This window comes from Myotis lucifugus, unplaced genomic scaffold (assembly GCF_000147115.1).
Source record: "Myotis lucifugus unplaced genomic scaffold, Myoluc2.0 scaffold_54, whole genome shotgun sequence".
Taxonomy (NCBI): domain Eukaryota; kingdom Metazoa; phylum Chordata; class Mammalia; order Chiroptera; family Vespertilionidae; genus Myotis; species Myotis lucifugus.
This window is the reverse complement of record NW_005871102.1, coordinates 2895531-2913038: the sequence shown is the minus strand read 5'-3', so window position 1 is coordinate 2913038 and position 17508 is coordinate 2895531. Positions and strand designations below refer to the sequence as shown.

Below are 17508 nucleotides of genomic sequence, written 5' to 3'. Positions count from 1 at the left end.
GGGGGCACAGTTCCACCCACATCACTGAGTCTAATAATAATCCACTGATTCATCTGGTGCCTTAATTAGACTGTGGGTGAACTAACAGATTTTTTAGTGCATCAGTATTTTCCAATTCTCTATGTTAGGCCAGTTCTTGATGGTATTATTATTTTAAAAGCATGCCACCTCTAAGCTTTTGCATTTGAAGTTCTGCACAGCCTCCCAGCTTTTCCTCCTTGCCGTACTCTATCCTCCCAAAGATTTGACTCCTTGACCTCATTTTTTAGTATCCATCAAATCCATTGTCCCTTTGCTGGCTTTGTTGCTTCCCAGCCTGCCTAGAGCCCATGAGAAGCCATTTATATAAATACATTCACCGTCCTTGCCTTTTTTATTTCCTGCCGCTCCTGCCTGGCTCACCCCAGACTTTGTAAGTGCTCACCGTTTGCTTCTCTGCTGCTTAGGGGTTTCCTAGAGCTGGGAACTTGTTGACGGGTATTGATTGTTTCTGTATCTCAAACCAGGGAATCATTGCAGCATCACAATCTCCTTACTCATCTCTTGTCATGGACCAAAAGACCTTTCTCTCTCCTTAAGCACCCAGTTCTGTCCTGGCCCCTTACTCTCAGCCGGTAAGCTCATATCTAACTTGGCGAAGCCACAGGGTCAGCCCCCTCCTTTCTTCCATTTTGTTTTCAGTCTGTCCCCATCTCTGTCCTTCTCACTGCTCTCTCTGAAGTGGATGTGGCCTTCTCTGTGTCACAGCTACATCCACCACCTTAATCTGACAGTCCAAGTCTTCTTACTTTCCTATGGAGTCTTGCCCCCCAGCCAACCATTTCTTGCACTTACTGTTATACCTAGACACCTTCTATCCCTTATTCAAATGTCACATGATTCCTTGACCCTGTTATCTCTCCATGTCATTTTTTCACTTTCACAGCTTAAATTTCATGAGGAAAATATCTGTGGAGTTTGTCTCTGCTTTTATCATCAATTCATTTCTTGATGATGGCTGGTGCTGGTGCTAAATTACCTTGAAATTTTAAATTCAATTTGCCAATCTCCCTTTTTCTTATACATAACAGTACCACACACATACAGAAATTGTTCTTTCTACTATCAGGCACTTTTGCTTATTTATAATTATCAAAATCATTTATTAAACCATTTTTTTCTGAGGGCTTTACTGTGTGCTAGGCTCTGTTACGAGCTGCAGTTACTACATGGAAAGGACTCATAGGGCTCTTGATCTCAAAGGGTAAACACTAGGCAGGAAAGGTACTAGATTCTAGAACATACACATCACAGAATACTTACAGGCTTTGAAAAGTGCCCTGAGGGAAAATAGAGGGGGAATCAAGAAGCACTAAAGTGAGGGGAGAGGAGCAGGGTAACTTGAAATTGGGGAACGGGACCTCAGAGGCTGTGTGCCCATGGAAAGTGAGAGATAAGAAGGCACCAGCCAGATCGGGAGGCAGTTGGGGCTTTTTAGGACTAGCACATCCTGATGTCCAGGGGAGGAAAATGCCCAGTCCCTTCTAGGAACTGTCCATCACCATGGTTCAGGCAGAATAAGCAGGGAGGGTGAGGCTATGGATGAAGTTGGTGAGGTAGGTAAGGGCTAGGTCATACAGGGGTGGGGGGCTTGAGAGCCAGGACAGGACTTTAAAGGAGGGGAGTGACATAATCAAATATGTATATATAACGATCCCCTAACCCAGGCTTAACCCTCACCTTCTCAGGCAGGCTGTTGTTAACCATACACTCAAAGACTGCAATCCTTTCTTCAGAGTACTCATCTCAACTGATAATATTTCCACTAGTGTAAACTCCATGAAGCAGAACCTCACCATCTTTACTTCTGTTCATCTCTGAACCCCCAGAGCACAGAGCTTGGCCTATGCCAGCTGCTGAACACATATTTGCTGAATGAAGGAATGAATGAATGAATGAATGAATGATCTTACTGTGTATCTACTATATGAGTTTTGGTAATTTAACCTGTCTGAGTCTCAGTGATTTTATCTATGAAATTGGGGATTGTAAATGATCAGTAGCCTTATTATATTGCTGTCTCTTCTACCCCCATGGCCTCTATTTTCATTCCCAGTCTCTGTGCGTCCTTCTCTTTTAACCCATTGTACACCATAAGCGTCTGTAGATGTAAGCGGCAGACCTTCCCCACACGCCACTCGCGTCTATAAAAAAAAAAAATGTTTTCCCTAAGTGGCAGCCCTGACCAACTTTAAAATCATTTTTCATGAGAATTTGCAGCTGAAAATATTCAAGAACACCCGAACTGTGAGTAATATATTTATTTTTATTATATTCATTGCAAATTGATTTTTTAAATTAAGTTCAAAATATTGTGGCATGTGGGGATGGTTTCTGTTTTGGACGCGTGACAGTGAACTGGTGAATTGTCTGCCCTGCTTATCTAGCTACCTGCTGTACGTCTTGCCAGATGCTCAGTTAAAACTCCACCTTGTCAACCCCACCTTCTCATTTTTGCCAGGGAATGTGGATGTGGCCTCATTTCATTAACCCTCCCAGCCAGTGCAATTCAGGGATCCCCTTGGCCCTCTGGCAGCACTATGGTGATGGGGATACAGCAAGGTCATAGCAAGGACTTTGGCCTCTGAGAGCAGTGGGCTTAGCCTTGGCTCTGCTATGTATTAGCTATGAGACTTTGGCTACTAATATATAACATTTCTATGCCTCACTTTCTCCATCTGTTAAATAGAGGTAATACAAATGCATATGCCTCAGGGCTTTTTATGAGAATCAGTGAAATAAAAAATGTAAAGTAAATATTCAATAAATAATGGCTTTTGTTTGCTCTATCATAAACATTGACAAATGAAGTGCCATGGATTGTTTACTTGTCACTTTTATCCCATTAGACCATGATCGGCGACAGGGACCCAGCCTTGTATCTGTGTGTCCCAGGGCTCTCCATAATATCGGGCTCCTCAGAGTTGTGTAATAACTGCTGAGGAGTGATTCACTACACTAATGAAGTCCTTGATGGCAGAGAATGTGTATTAATCATTTCTGTGCCCCTTGACAGTGTTTAGCAAAGTGTGTTTTACATGGCAATTGGTTAATTAATATTTTTCTAGTAAACAAATACATGAATAAGTGAATGAGGGATTGAATTAATAGTGAAACTAGCTATGTTGAATTGAAATGACTTAGTAAATAGGAAAGAACTTTGGGGAAAGGGCAAATGCTCTATACTAAATACAAGTCCTTGATGGATTTTGTGATGTTTCCCTGGTTTATTTAACTTGTCAAATTCCCCTTGTTGCCAGTAAAAATGGGTTCTTGCAGTATTGCAAGAAAGGAATTTCAAAGGGCACAGGTGTGGGAGAAGTTTAAGCATAGTGGCAAGATTTATTGGGGTGAAGGGAAATAATATGCCCTTGGGGATGTGGAGGGCAGGCAGGCTCTAGTAACAACTGCTCCAAGATTCCTGATAATCCTCCATATATTTTGTTGGTTTTTGGAATGAAGAGGCTGTCTTTCAAATTGTCCAACCTTCTTCCTATTTCTTCCCACACTTGTGCTGGGCCCTCCCCTAACCAGTCCCTTTCCTGGACCTTCTGGGTTTGTGCCTTTATTCAATCTGATTCTTTTTACAGATTTTCTTGGGCTAGGCTCCACTGCACATGACCCCAAATCCTGCTACATCATTTGGTTTCTACTGCACATGTGCTTACCTCTCCCTGCACCATCTTGGTTTCTGTTTTGCCCGTGTGCTTAGCAAAGGAATTTCCCCTTTATTGTTTATTTTTCCCACCCATAGTCTGGGCCAGTGGACTGGCCGTCCCCCGGGGAAGAGCCTCCCTACACAGGACAAGGGGTGCTATCCCCTGGGGTGTCTGAAGCTATAATTTCCAGACTTAGACTGATGAAATGTAACGTCTAGACTCAACCAGGCCCAGCCAGTCTAGCTCCCTTCTCTTTTATTAATTCCAGGCTGCCTATGCTAACACCCTCACATTATATATTAGAAATGTAAGAAGCTTTCTCTTCTTCTGCACATTCTATGCTTCTTTATTTTTTCTCTTCTCTCATGTAAGTGCTGTTTGCCCTCCGACCTGGAATTTCTGTTGCTTTGGTGAAGGAAGGGGGAGCCCTCCGTTTGCACCCTCATTTGTACAAGGAGGTATCACTCCAAAGTGAATAGGTGTTAAGCTGTTTTTCTTCTGCAGAGATGGATTTGCACAGATGTATTACCAAGGTTTTGTCCTGTTCATTTGTGAGCAAAGATAGGTGTCCAGGGATTCCTGGGGCAGGCTGTGCCCATGGACAAGAGTAAGCGAGACTAACAAGCTTTCAGGGGGATTGAAGTGAGACCCTGGCTGCATTATCCCAGGGTAAAAATCAACTGTGCCTCTTTATTCAGAGTCTAGAGAGAAGTGGAGGGAAGTTACAGTTAGAAATTGACAAGTGTGTTTCAGCCACTGAAGTGGAACTGTATTCATTCATTTAATCTTCTTACAGTCCTGTAAGTTACAGGTAGTTATCACCATTTCACAGAAGAAAGGCTTGGAAAGGTTACCTGTCTGGTTAGTTTCACACAGCAAGGAGCTCTAACCCAGACTTCAGACTCCTATGGAGATCTGTCCGACTCCAGAGCCCACCCACAAAAGTCGAGTCATGGGGTGATTCACAGACCAGGGGTGGTCTGCAAGGAACCCTGCTGTCAGTGGCTGTTCTTCAGGATCGCTTTCAGAACCCATAGCAGCTGCCAGGGCATTAAGAGCAGAAGAGGCAAGCAATAGTGAGTTCTATCAGCCACCTGACTCCTTCCCTCCAGCCCCCAAGGGAATTGTTGCAGCTGTGGAAACGTGTGTGAGTTTGTAAGTGTGTGTATGTGTATATATGTGACATGTGCATAGGTACATATATGTACGTACCAGTATGTATGTGTATGGGGGGCATTTGGACCTGTGGATTCATTTATGAATGCATGAAAATCTCAAATCTATATAATACTCTTTTAATGGAAATGTTGATCCACTGAAATAAAAATGACTAACAGTTTATAAAAACAAATGTATGTCTTATATACTTATAATGGTATTTGGGGATCTTAATTCATCAATAAAGGGGACAGGAAGGAAGGAACTCAGTATGCTTCATCTCATGATTATTTGGAAATTTGAAAAGTGGGTTCTAGTGAGTTTTTAGGCAAGATTTCAGTTGCTATTTTTATGGCAATCATGTTTTGTAGACTGCCAGACTCATTCATAACGATTTGCTGGGGCAGGGAGTGTATAAGCAGGGCACATACTAGGTCTCAACCTATTGTGTGCTTTAGAATCATCCACTTAACTTTTCCAAACTACCAAGATGTGGTCCACTCTAGATATGTGGAATGAGAAGAACTAAAGTTTGAGAATAATTGTGCCCATTTGTGGGGTGAATCTGATGTCCCCCAAGGCTTTAGAATCATTCTGCCAAATGTCACTTGTGAAAGACGCAAGGGTTTTGGAGATTTAGTAGCTATGTCAGTGAGAGGGTATTTAAGAGGAAGACAGATAAACAGGTGACCTAATACCACATGGTGTATGCTAGAATTGCCCTACAAAAACAGGCAGGGGAACAGGTAATTCTTGTGCACAATAGATAACATCTGCCATGCCTACCACCTGCACCTAGAGGCCAGGGGTGGGCAAGTCAGGCCAATATCCAGACAGCATCTTTGCCTAGAGACCCAGTGTTGTCTTTGTACACTTCCTCTAGCAGCTGTATACCCATGACGGTGCGGGGGGAGAGCAAGGTGTGGGAGAAAGTATAGGCTCTGAGATCCATGCTAACGCTCACCTCTGTCCTTTACTAACTGTGTGACCTTGGACAAGTCACTAACCTTGATGAACCTTTGTTTACCTTTGCAGCCTGGGGATAATAACTGTATAGCTGATAGCTCTCCAGGTGGCTGTGAAATGATGCGTGTATGGCACTAAGCTTAGTGTTTGCCTGGCAGGTGGTCAGTATTCATTCAATAAATGGCAGCTACTGTTACCAGCTTTTTCTGACCCTTTCAAGACTTCTTTCTTTTGCTTTATGTAATCCTTGACCCCAGAATATACAGGGGTGCTGCATGTCTCTGGGCTAACTTCCCCCATGAGGACAGATGGGCTCTGACCCTACCTTCTCTGATTATCTGTGAATCTACAGAAGCAGATACCTCTCCTTTATCCCCATAAGGCAGATGTTAGAAGTCAAGGGACTGAAGTCTCTTGCATAACTGGGGTCAATGTCCATGTCCCCTCGGTCAGTCCCTTATTCTCTGACATGATTTGTGTTAGCATGAAGGTGAAACATGTATTCTATGTTTGTGTATGTGTATATGTGTGTATTAGTCAGCATTCTTCAGAGAAACAGAACCAAAGACATGCAGAATATATAGAGATTTATTACAAGGAATTGGTTCATAAAATTATGGAGGCTGACAAGTCTCAAGATATGCATCCAGCAAGCTAGAGACCCAGGAAAGGTGATAGTGTAATTTCATTCTGAGTCTGAAGGCCTGAAAGTCAGGAGAATCAATGATGTAGTTCTAGTTTGCAGGCTGGGAGGCTCAAGACACAAGAAACAGTCCAAAGGCAGAAAAAACCTGATGTCTCATTTAGAAGTCCATTAGGCAGAAAGAATTCTCTCTTACTCAGAGGAATGTCTGCCTTCCTGTTTTATTCAGGTCTTCAACTGATCAAATGAGGCCCACCTACATTAGAGAGGGCATTCTCTTTTTACTCAGTCCACCAATTCGAATGTGAATCTTACTCAAACATAGAAACACCCAGAATAATGTTTGATCAACTATCTGGGCAGCCCATGGCCCAGTCAAATGGACACATAAAATTAACCATCATAATTATGTATTTGTTTTTATTGCCAATTTTTGGGGAAAGGGCTGTATCTTTGAATCCCAAAATTGGGGGGGAAACTCACAGCACTTGTTTATTATTGTCATTTAAAAATCATTTTATATGCTTCTAAAATTTCTTTAGGAGAAACCCTTTTTCAACATTTATAACTAGCATTCCTAATAATGTGTGAATAATAGCTACCATTATACTATATCCAACATTGTCATAAGTTATTTGTACATGTTAACTCATTTAATCCACTGCAGTTGATGGGCTACTATTATCCCATTTTATAGACAGGAAAACTGAGCCACTGAGAGGCAGGAATTGTTTTCCCCAGTTCTATCTTTAAATGAGATAATTTATGTTAAGCACACACATGAACATATGCACAAAATATAGAATTCAACTGCATACAAAAAGTTGATTCAAAAATAAATGATCAAAGATTATCAAGGATCTGAATTTTATTTATATATACTTTGTTCAACAATGTGAACTTTGTATGAAGTATGCTGTCCCTCATGATTTCCATTCTGCAAATGAAGAAATTGAGGCTCCAGGGTGTTCTTATTTGATTGAGGTTATAGTAACAGAAGGGAGATTGATTTGTAACTTCCATCTAGGGCCCCTTCCCTTATATCTCAATGTCCCATAGACTCATAAGGTGAGTTGGGATGGCAGCATCCTAAACAGGAACACAATCTATTGATGCCTAATTCCTGGAAGGAGGATCAAGGGATGAGCACAAGGAAAGATAGGTGAGTGTGGTGAGGAAAACTTGTCATCTGATTGCCTCTGTTGTCTTGATCACTTAGGAAGCAGGTTATTAGCTGAGGGTGAGGATGAGGGAGCAGTGTTGGAAGTTTGATGAGAAAGATTATATGAAACTAGAGGCCCAGCACACAAAATCGTGCAGGTAGGGTCCCTAGGCCTAGCCTGCGAGCAGGGCCATCTTCTGCCTGTTTGCCAGTCCCCAGGCCGAATGCCGCCTCCACCGCTGGAGCGCGTAGGTTGCAGGCACACCCCACAGCTTCCATCAGCACTGCAAGCCCCTTGCAGCAGCAGTGGCGCCCACGTGAGTGCCCCGAGCGGGCAGTGCTTTCCATTAGCGGCTGACCCGGCGCACGAGCATGTAGGTGAAGTTGTAGGCACCCGCTTTCCCACTGGCCTGAGCCTCCGAGCAGCTGGGGATGAGCTGGGGATCTCAATAGCCTGATAGCCAGCCGGGTACTCCTGCTACCCATCCCAGTTCCCCCGTTCTCCAGCGGGGGCCTATGGGCCAGAGGGAGGGACCAAGAGGTCAGCCTTTCAGCCCACTCGCCAATCCCCAGTCCCACCCTACCACCACTCACCACCCAGCCTGCCACCGCTCGCAGTCCAGGGGGGTGGGGAAGGGACCGAGAGGTGGTCAGTTCACCTCATGGCGACTGGTCGAGCTGTCGTTCCGGTCGTTACGCTTATGGTTCCTGGCCTTTTATTATATAGGATAACAATATAGAGATGGGAGAGTAGACACCCACGGAAAATGTAGTTTGATCATTAGGTAATATTCAGAGCCCGCTCGAGGTCAGTGGTGTGAGATTTAAAATGAGACCAATCAGGGTGGTTGCCAACTGCATTCATTTGTGCAAATGCAGAAATGGAGCCTCAGGGTGGTTGAGCTTGACCAGTATTGGAGAGTTCTGACAAGTTGATAAAACAGTGAAGGGGAGAGAGAGCTGAGGTTACATGAAAGATGTGATTATATTAGTGGGTCATAGAATTTAATCTGAATAAAGAGGAGAGAGAGTACGTGAAGTGCTTGAGGGTCAGGAAAACGGCGGTTGAATGAATGGATGTGAAGTCTCAGGCAGGTGGAAAGGTGCGGTGGCACCAGGAGGCTGAGCCCAGGAGGACTGAGCCCGGAAGGCCCTTATTGGGATCCTTGAAATTGTGGCCCAGGGAGGGGTTGTAGATATTGGTAATTTAGGCTATGACCATTGAGTGAGGGGGGTGGACAGGATCACTTGAGGAGAAAAATTAAGGTATGATTTTAGAATTAAAAGGATTATTTCAGTAGCTACTGAAGTCCCCCAAAATTGTGAAGTATCAGAGAGGACAGTGAGCCAGGCTCTGAAATGTGTGTGTGCTTCAGGCAGGGATTGGGGACAGGTGGAGGCTGGGTGGTATTGACATGACTCCGGCAAGGAGAGGACGTGTATGGAATAGCGTGATATCATGGATGAATGACTAACCAAGGGCAGAGTTCATTAGTGGTAGTTTAAACCTACTCCGTCTGGCTCCAGAGCCGACACTCCTAGCTGCCTAGCTCATTAGTGACAAATATGTTGTTTTTCTGCATTAAAAAAATTCTAAATGAATTTGTTTAGCTGTTAGTCAACATTAAATAATGAATAAAATCACATCAATATTTAACTTTTTTCTATGAAATATACATGTTTAAAGATAGCAAGACTTTGTAAAATATACCATGATCATCGTTAACTGTTTTTAAAATGTGATGTTAGAAATGCATTTTCTATTCACCACTGGGAATGTTAATTATGATTAATAATAATAGCCAAATTGGTAAGATTTGTTCTATGTGACAGGCACTGTGCTAAGTATATACATGTTTACTTAACAATTCCAGGAACTACTTTACCACATTTTATAAGTGAAGATACTGGGGCTGGGAGAGATGAAGTGACTTACCTGAGGTTGCATAGTGCAATGGACACCTTCCTTTAGGACTGAACCCCAGTCTGTCAGACTCTCAGCCTCATTTGTGACAGTCTAATTCAGTGATGGCGAACCTTTTGAGCTCGGCGCGTCAGCATTTTGAAAAACCCTAACTTAACTCTGGTGCCGTGTCACATATAGAAATTTTTTGATATTTGCAACCATAGTAAAACAAAGATTTATATTTTTGATATTTATTTTATATATTTAAATGACATTTAACAAAGAAAAATCAACCAAAAAAATGAGTTCGCGTGTCACCTCTGACACACGTGTCACAGGTTCACCATCACTGGTCTGATTCTTTCCTGAGTACCTGCTCTGTGATATTATTACACTAGACCAGTGGTCGGCAAACTGCGGCTTGGCAAACGGTGGCTCGCGAGCCACAGTTTGATGACCACGGCACTAGACAGTAAGAATATAGCAATGATGATGACCTATCTGATGGGGGAAACTCTTGACTAAATATATAATGTATGGATTATGGTTATAGGATTATAAAGGAGTATACATGGTGCTTTATATCACAAGGGGACATAACTTAGTCTTGGGGCACCAGGGAAAGTCTACTTTGGGAAGTAATTTTTAGTCAGACTTGAAGAATAGCGTAAGTCATCTGAGTAAATGAGAGGGGGAGAAATTCCAGGTAAAGTAATAACATATGCAAAGGCCCCAGGCCCTAAAGTGTCCTGTAGAAACTTTGGGCATCATCGTCCTTATTATTGAACCTTGGATAAAGCCACAGGTTTATCAGATAACCCGGGCATCGGGCGTTCCAGTACTTCTTCCTCCCAGAACTGGTACTGGCTATGAGGACAGTGGCACATACTCATCACCCCAGCTCACCATTAAGGTCAACTGAGGCATGGGATGTTTCAGCCAACTGGGTACCTGAAGAAATCATTTTTTTACCATTTATTTCTTTACTTCTGTATCTCATACAAACTACCCTTTTGTGGAAGCATTTTTTTAAAATATTTTCTTTATTTCACTGCTCTCTCCTTGCAAATGAATTTACCTGGATGAGAAAAGGAACATTTGTTCAAAAACTCCCACATTATGTAAGGATGTGAAATCCTAGACCAGGACCCCAGTGTTGGGAGTAGCTGGGTGGGAACGTTCGAAACCCTGCTTCCTCCAGAAACTTAGCCAAATGTGGGCCAGAGGCAAGCTTAAGACAGTGCTTTTATTTAACTACTAGGGGCCCAGTGCACGAATTCATGCACCTTGAAAGGAACTGTGGGCCATGAGGCTGTAGTGGGCACAGGGACGGGTCATGGCCCTTCCTCCCTGCCCCCACCTGGTCCCTCCTGCTGCGACCCCCCGGTCCCCTGTCTGCCAGCAGCCCTGCTCCCACTGCTGCCACTCCCATGCACTGATAGCACCGGTCCTGCTTGCACCCATTGACATCATGAAGTGATTGGGGCCTGCACCAGCAGTGGGTGCAAGTGCAGCCAGCACCATCAGCAGGTGCAAGTAGCGGCTGCTGCCCCAATCACCCCTCAGGAGCAGGGGAGGTGGAGAAGCCCTTGGGTCATCGGGGCCAGCAGCTGCCGCTCACACCCGTTGCCAGTGCCTGGCGCTGGCCCCGATCGCTCCGTGCCATCAGCAGGTGCAAGCAGTGGGTGCAAGCAGCAGCTCTGGCGCCAGCAGCAGGTGCGAGTGCCCAGCAGGACCGCGGCACACGGGAGCAAAGAATTTTCAGTAACCACCAGAGGCTTGCCCCGATGATAGCGACCAGCCTGGTCTGGTGCCCCCACTCACCTGCTTCACCATCCCGCCGCGGCGGACGCCACCATTTTCCACGCACGCCCCCTGGTGGTCAGTACATGTAATAGTGACTGGTTGTTGGGTTGTTCTGCCGTTTGTTCTATTTGCATATTAGGGTTTTATATATATATATATATATATATATATATATATATATATATATATATATATATATATAGATGGACAAATTACTGTCATTTGTAAAATGCTCTCTTAGCATTAGGTGGAGGATTATATAAGTTCAAAAGAAGCTCCTAGATTCTACAGCTCATCATAAAATGCCTTATTTAGCATTGGCTCTCGCTCAGACATTCTCTCTACACTGAACTGTGTACACATACTGCATGCATGCTTAAATACATGCGCACACCACATACATACATACATGTAGCCTCTCTATCCCCCACCTATTTTGTATGTATTTATGTATCTAACTATCTCACATCTGTTCCCCTCCTCTTGCCCCATGGTAAGCTTTCCACAAGGAAGCCCATCTCAGGTACACTGTCCAAAAGCTTTCAACCTCCGTCTCAGGTGCCACAGTTAGGTAAAAAGCTGGGACTAGCACTTAAATCATTATTTAAAGGATTGCTGTCCAGAGCAGATGTGATCACTTTCTGTACTGAGAGAGCCATTGTGAAGGGATATCCAGGTCCTCTGGTCAGACTGGCCATGTAGGAGGTCATCGCTCAGTTGGGTCTGTGTTACACAGTGGAAAAAAAGCACAAGAAACAAGCCCAATACCAAGAATGAAGGAAAAAACCCTGCAACAGCTGTTGTGTCTTAGGGAAGAGGAGAAGCTGAAAGCTTAGAAATAGCCAGTGCTTAGGAAGAACTCTGCATAAACTGTGGGGATTGTGGGAGGCAGGGAGAGGAGAGAAAAGGCAAAGGGAAGATTACTAATTGTCCTCCGTGTACACAATTTGCATGTGTGTCCTGGGCTGCTGTGTTTTCATGACAATGGTGTTCCTCTGGGACACAGATCATGTGTCCGAGGCAGCGATCCCAGCTGGTTCCTCTGCTGGCCCTCGATGCCCCTGCCATCTGTAGCTGCCCACAGGGATGACAGTCTTCATGGTCTCGATTTGTCAGCAAGAAGACATAAACAAGCAAACAGACTTTCTTCTGAGTTTTGATTCTGCTAATTTTCCCAAACCAAGAAGATGTGACTGGCTTACCCAATGCAGAACAGAGAATTCTGGAGGCCACACATCTAAATTGAAGTCAAGAGACTGAGGGTTCTGTCCAATTGCAGGGCTCATCATGCCTGACACTGTCCTTGAGCTACTTGATGGGCACTCTTCCCACAAAATTACTGTTGGTACTGGCTGCTCAGTATTGCCACCTACTCATGATGGAGGCAGCACCTTTACCACCACGAGCAGAGAGAAGCTCAGGTGGAAATTACTGTTTTGCTTGACACTCACCTTCCCCCCAGCTCTTGCCCTGAAGATCAAATGGGACTTGCCTTCTGCCTTGACAGGCCCAGGTTGGTCATCTGACCAAGGATATGCCAAGCAATCTTCCCAGGGATTATTCTTTCCTAATGAGCAGGGGGAGTGCCCCTCTGTGGTCTGATGTAAAGACAGGAGCTGGAGCTGCCAGAGGCTCTGCCTCTAGCACATTCAGTAGCCATTGTGACCAAATGGCGCCTGCAGAGTGAGAAATAGCAAGGAGAGGAGGACAATTCTATAGCCCTAGAGACCTTATTTGCAGGCATCCCCAAGGCCACGTCCAGCTACGCATGGACATGCGGCTCAGTGATAGGCCTCTTTTTTGGTGGGGCCAGTTCAGTTCACTCACTTGGACACAGAGAGCCCTAATGCATATGTCATTCCTCTCAGTTGGTCTCAGGTAACTCAGCTCCAAAGTGTTTCTGGTACTTTTAGGTCCAGCTCTCCATCGCTTTGTCTGTGCCCCTTCCTATATGGTCCCCTGGTAGCTTCTTCACTCATGAAATCCCCCAACTATCACTCCATGCACTGCCAACACCCAGCCTTTGAGTGACCTGACACACCCCCCTCATTGTCACTTAGCGTGTCCCCTATACCTGCATCTCTCTTCCCTTTCATTCATTCTCTTCTGTTTGGATCTATGTGTGTTTCTTCAGAAAAACTATAGGTTCCTTTGAGGGAAAGAATCTCTTAATCCCAACTCCTGTTTCCTGGCATCACAATTCACACACAATAGGCCCTTCATAAATGTTTGCTAAATAAATTAAATAAATTAGAATTCCCATTTCTCTGACATCATTCCTGTCTATTGGGAAGAAAATAGTAAATTCTCTTTTATTCCTTTGCTGAAGAATTGTGCAGCTGATTTCTCTTACCATTTCACAATATGTTCTTTCCTCTCTGTGGGTTTAATGTCAGTACTGTATAGTCACTGCCTGCAAAGTGATCGCTGGGTAGGAGATGGGTGGGGGCCCAGGCTTCCATACTCATTATTGCCTTCTCTCTGGTACAGTCTGAGTGGAAGCCTGGTATTGCCATTGCATCTGTACTTCTTCCTCTAGAGAAATTGGGGGGTTTCTTTATTATAGTATTTATATTGACTCAGGTAACTAGTAAATTTACCTTATTTAACTAATGCTTATATGATACTAAATGCCAGATACTGTTGTGAACACTTTAACTATATTAACTGGCTTCTCCTCATAACAACCTTACCAGGTAGATACATTGATTACCCTCGGTCTCATTTTATACATAAGGAAATGGAGACATTAGTGATTGAGGGACTTGTTCATAGTCACAATGCGATTGTTGGCTAAGCCGGAATTTGAAATAGGCAGGCTTGTCTAGAGCCTATGTCCTAACCACTGCACCCTCCTGCCTTTCAATGTGACCAGGGTGGTGTCTATGCTGCACATCTGTGTCCTTTGAATCTAAGTTGCCTTTCTTACCATTCAGGCCTCTCCAGAGCAGGAAGTCCCTTTGCCCTCACCTACCTAGCAATATGGTGATGTGGGCTTAGTGGTCCTGGCTCATTTTATTACCTATGACTTGAATGTAGGTTTATTGATCTTACTCTATGCAATTAATCGTTCACATTGTAATCAATACCATCCTAAAGTTTGGTTCCTCCAAATATATTTTCAAACAACCTAGGAACCATGCCAAGAATTAAGTCTAGTTCACACATTATACCAGTTTTGAGTACTACAGATGACTCAAGAGCAAAATGTGTGTTATTTGAAATTATTAAACAGTAAAGAAAATGTGACTTTGCCGAAAAGAGAGAGAAAGTTGCATGTCTCTCTTCTCTCTTGATTGCCTTTTCTAAGTGTCTAGGAGCATATGGGACAAATCATGATTTCTGGATTTTTTCTTCAATTAAGACATTTTTTAGCTGGCCTTAAGCCATCACTTATTATTCAACAAAAAAGAATCAGGCTTAAACCCCACTCTGTGGGGTTATCTTCAGTAAAATTAGCAGAACAAACATAAAACCACACTAAGAGCTGTGCCTTTGATGCAGGGGTTGGTTATTCATAGCACAGTGTTTGGGTATTTTTTGGAGCCAATTCTAGTTGCCTCCAAATATTTCTAAATTGGATTCCAGGAATAAAGTGTATATAAATAGTAAGCATAAAAAATGAATGCATCCATCCCAACCACTCCCTAGTGTAGTCTCTATGGCCTCCCTTTGCAGGTACCAAGTCCTTGGAGTAGTTAATTGGTTAACGGGTTGGGTTAAGTTGGTGGTTCTCAACCTCACCAGACCCAACATGCTCCTTTATAACAAATGTTTTATAACCCCTTTTATAATCCTTAAATGAAATCCTATATAATAAAACCCTAATATGCTAAGTGTATGACCATTCATTTGACTGTTTGTTTGACCGTTCCACCAGTTGCTATGACATGCACTGACCACCAGGGGGCAGACACTCCGACTGGTAGGTTAGCTTGCTGCTGGGGTGTGACTGATCAGGACTGGGTGGGACGGGCAGGACATGCCCTGGAGCCCTCTCATGGTCCCTCCCCGGCCGGCCAGCCCCCATCAGCCCAACTGGGGCTGGGCGAGACGGCCCTGATCGGTGCCAATTGCGGGCTAGGCCAAGGGACCCCCCAATCGGTGCACAAAATTGTGCACCAGGCCTCTAGTTCATAAATAATAAAGTCTGTTAAATTTTTTTCGAAAAATAAGTATAATGCCTTAAAAATGATTAAAAAAGAAATAACAAGAAAGTAATCTATCTATATATATAAAAGCCTAAGCGACTGAACAACTGGTCAACTGGTCGCTATGATGCACACTGACCACCAGGGGGCAGATGCTCAACGCAGGAGCTGACCCCTGGTGGTCAATGCACTCCCAAGGCGGGAGTGCCGCTCAACTGACTGATGGGCGTCATACACTGGGCTCATGGCTGGCCACTGCAGCCTGGAGACGGCAGTGGAGCAGCAGTGAGCCTACCAGGGCGGTGGCAAGCACAGCGGGGCCGGGATGACCAGGAGCAGCAGGCGGCATTGGACTGCCAGTTTTAGCCTGATCCCCACAGGCCACACCGAGGGACACCACCAATGCATGAATCTGTGCACCAGGCCTCTAGTTTATAATGATATAGTAACTTTTAATGTGTAAATATTCTGTAATATTAAAATAGAAGTATAGTTCACAGACATTTGCAGCCAATGTAGATTCACCAGAATGTAGTCTGTGTAAGAATAATCCATCTAATGCAGATTCTTTATTGGTGATTCAGTGATCATGAACAGCATTTCAGACAATGACATAATTTTCCAAAATTATGAATAAATGGTAAAATTTCTATGTAGAATCTTCCCTCAATTTATATGGTATTTATGCGCCTAGAAAATTAATCACATGTTAAAATTGTACAAGCTACTCTGTGCTTATTTGTAAATGGAGTTAGCAGCTAGGCTCAGGTAATTATAAGCAGGGTTTCACCTCTGTAAATGTGTAGCAAGACATTTAAAAGTTTGGAGGGCATTGGGAAATGTGCTGTTTGCAGAGCTGAGCATGGCCCTGTTCTAGCCTTCTTAGCCCTACCTTCTAACTGACAGTAGTGTCCTCAGTCATTGTGTCATTCACCTGCCACAGACGTCCCTAAATGCCATCTATTGGGTGATATCCCCTGCCCTGACAAACACTGGGTTGTTAACGCCTAATATTAGATTTAGCCCCAAATAATTATGTTGATGTATTCTTCTGACTTTTTATAGTCCTTGAAAAGTAAAGGCATGTCTACAGTGAAATCCTCTATTACCGCGTTATTGGGTTGGTATAATTGGGTAATACGTGAAGACTGCTGTCCATGACAGCAAGGGCTCAGTCCATCAAGTGTGCAAAATGTCTGGTACCCAGCACAATTCTGGGATTTCCTAAGTTTCGCTCCAGTGAGCAAATAATCTTGGGGTTGGACATCTGGGTTAGTGAAAAGATATATACTATTTAAAAGAAATAGTTTTATTACTTTCAAGTATATGAGACACTCACTAGGGAGGCTCGTGGTTAAGGATTCTTTTTAAAATACCATTTCAGTGGTTTCTGTTTGAAAAATGGGTGACATAAAAATTTTGAAAACATCTGGAACCAGAAGACCTGGAATCTTCCTGCCATTCTGAGTAGAGAAAGGGAATGTGTGGAGGACCCGTATGAACCTTGACCTTGGCTTAAAAGTTTTGCTTAATCTTCATAGTGGCCTGTGAGGCAGCTCTTACTAACCCAATTTTTAGAAGTGATAAAATTATACTCAATAAGATAAATAATCTGCCCAAAGTCAGACAGCTGGTTCATCAGCAGAACAAGATTTGAACCTGAACTGTCTGATTACAGAGGCTCCACCTTCCCCGACAAATCGTGCTGCCCCCCCTCAAATAAGTGAGCCTAAGCTACGTTTCTGTTCAAGCCACATCCGAAGGACCATGAGTTATGGTGATGGGAGGTCCACCTTAGTATAGTTTTACTCTCTATATCATTCCAATGTTCTGTCTATTAAATGTCACTCTCCTTGTGGTTAAGTGATTTTTACATTGATCCTGCTGTTGCTTGGGTTCCTGCATTCAAGCACCTGTGTAAACCGACATCAGTGTGATTCCTGAGGACAGGAACTGGGTACTTGCTATCTTTGGGCCTCCAGAGTCCCGTCTGGTCCCCCTACAAAGTGGACGGATGA

At 43.8% G+C, this 17508-nt stretch overlaps 1 protein-coding gene across 1 annotated transcript in view; it reads left to right on the top strand.

Moving 5' to 3' along the window:
- Positions 1–17508, top strand: part of ASTN1 (astrotactin 1) — a 276053-nt gene that overhangs the window by 175947 nt on the left and 82598 nt on the right. The window lies entirely within an intron of this gene.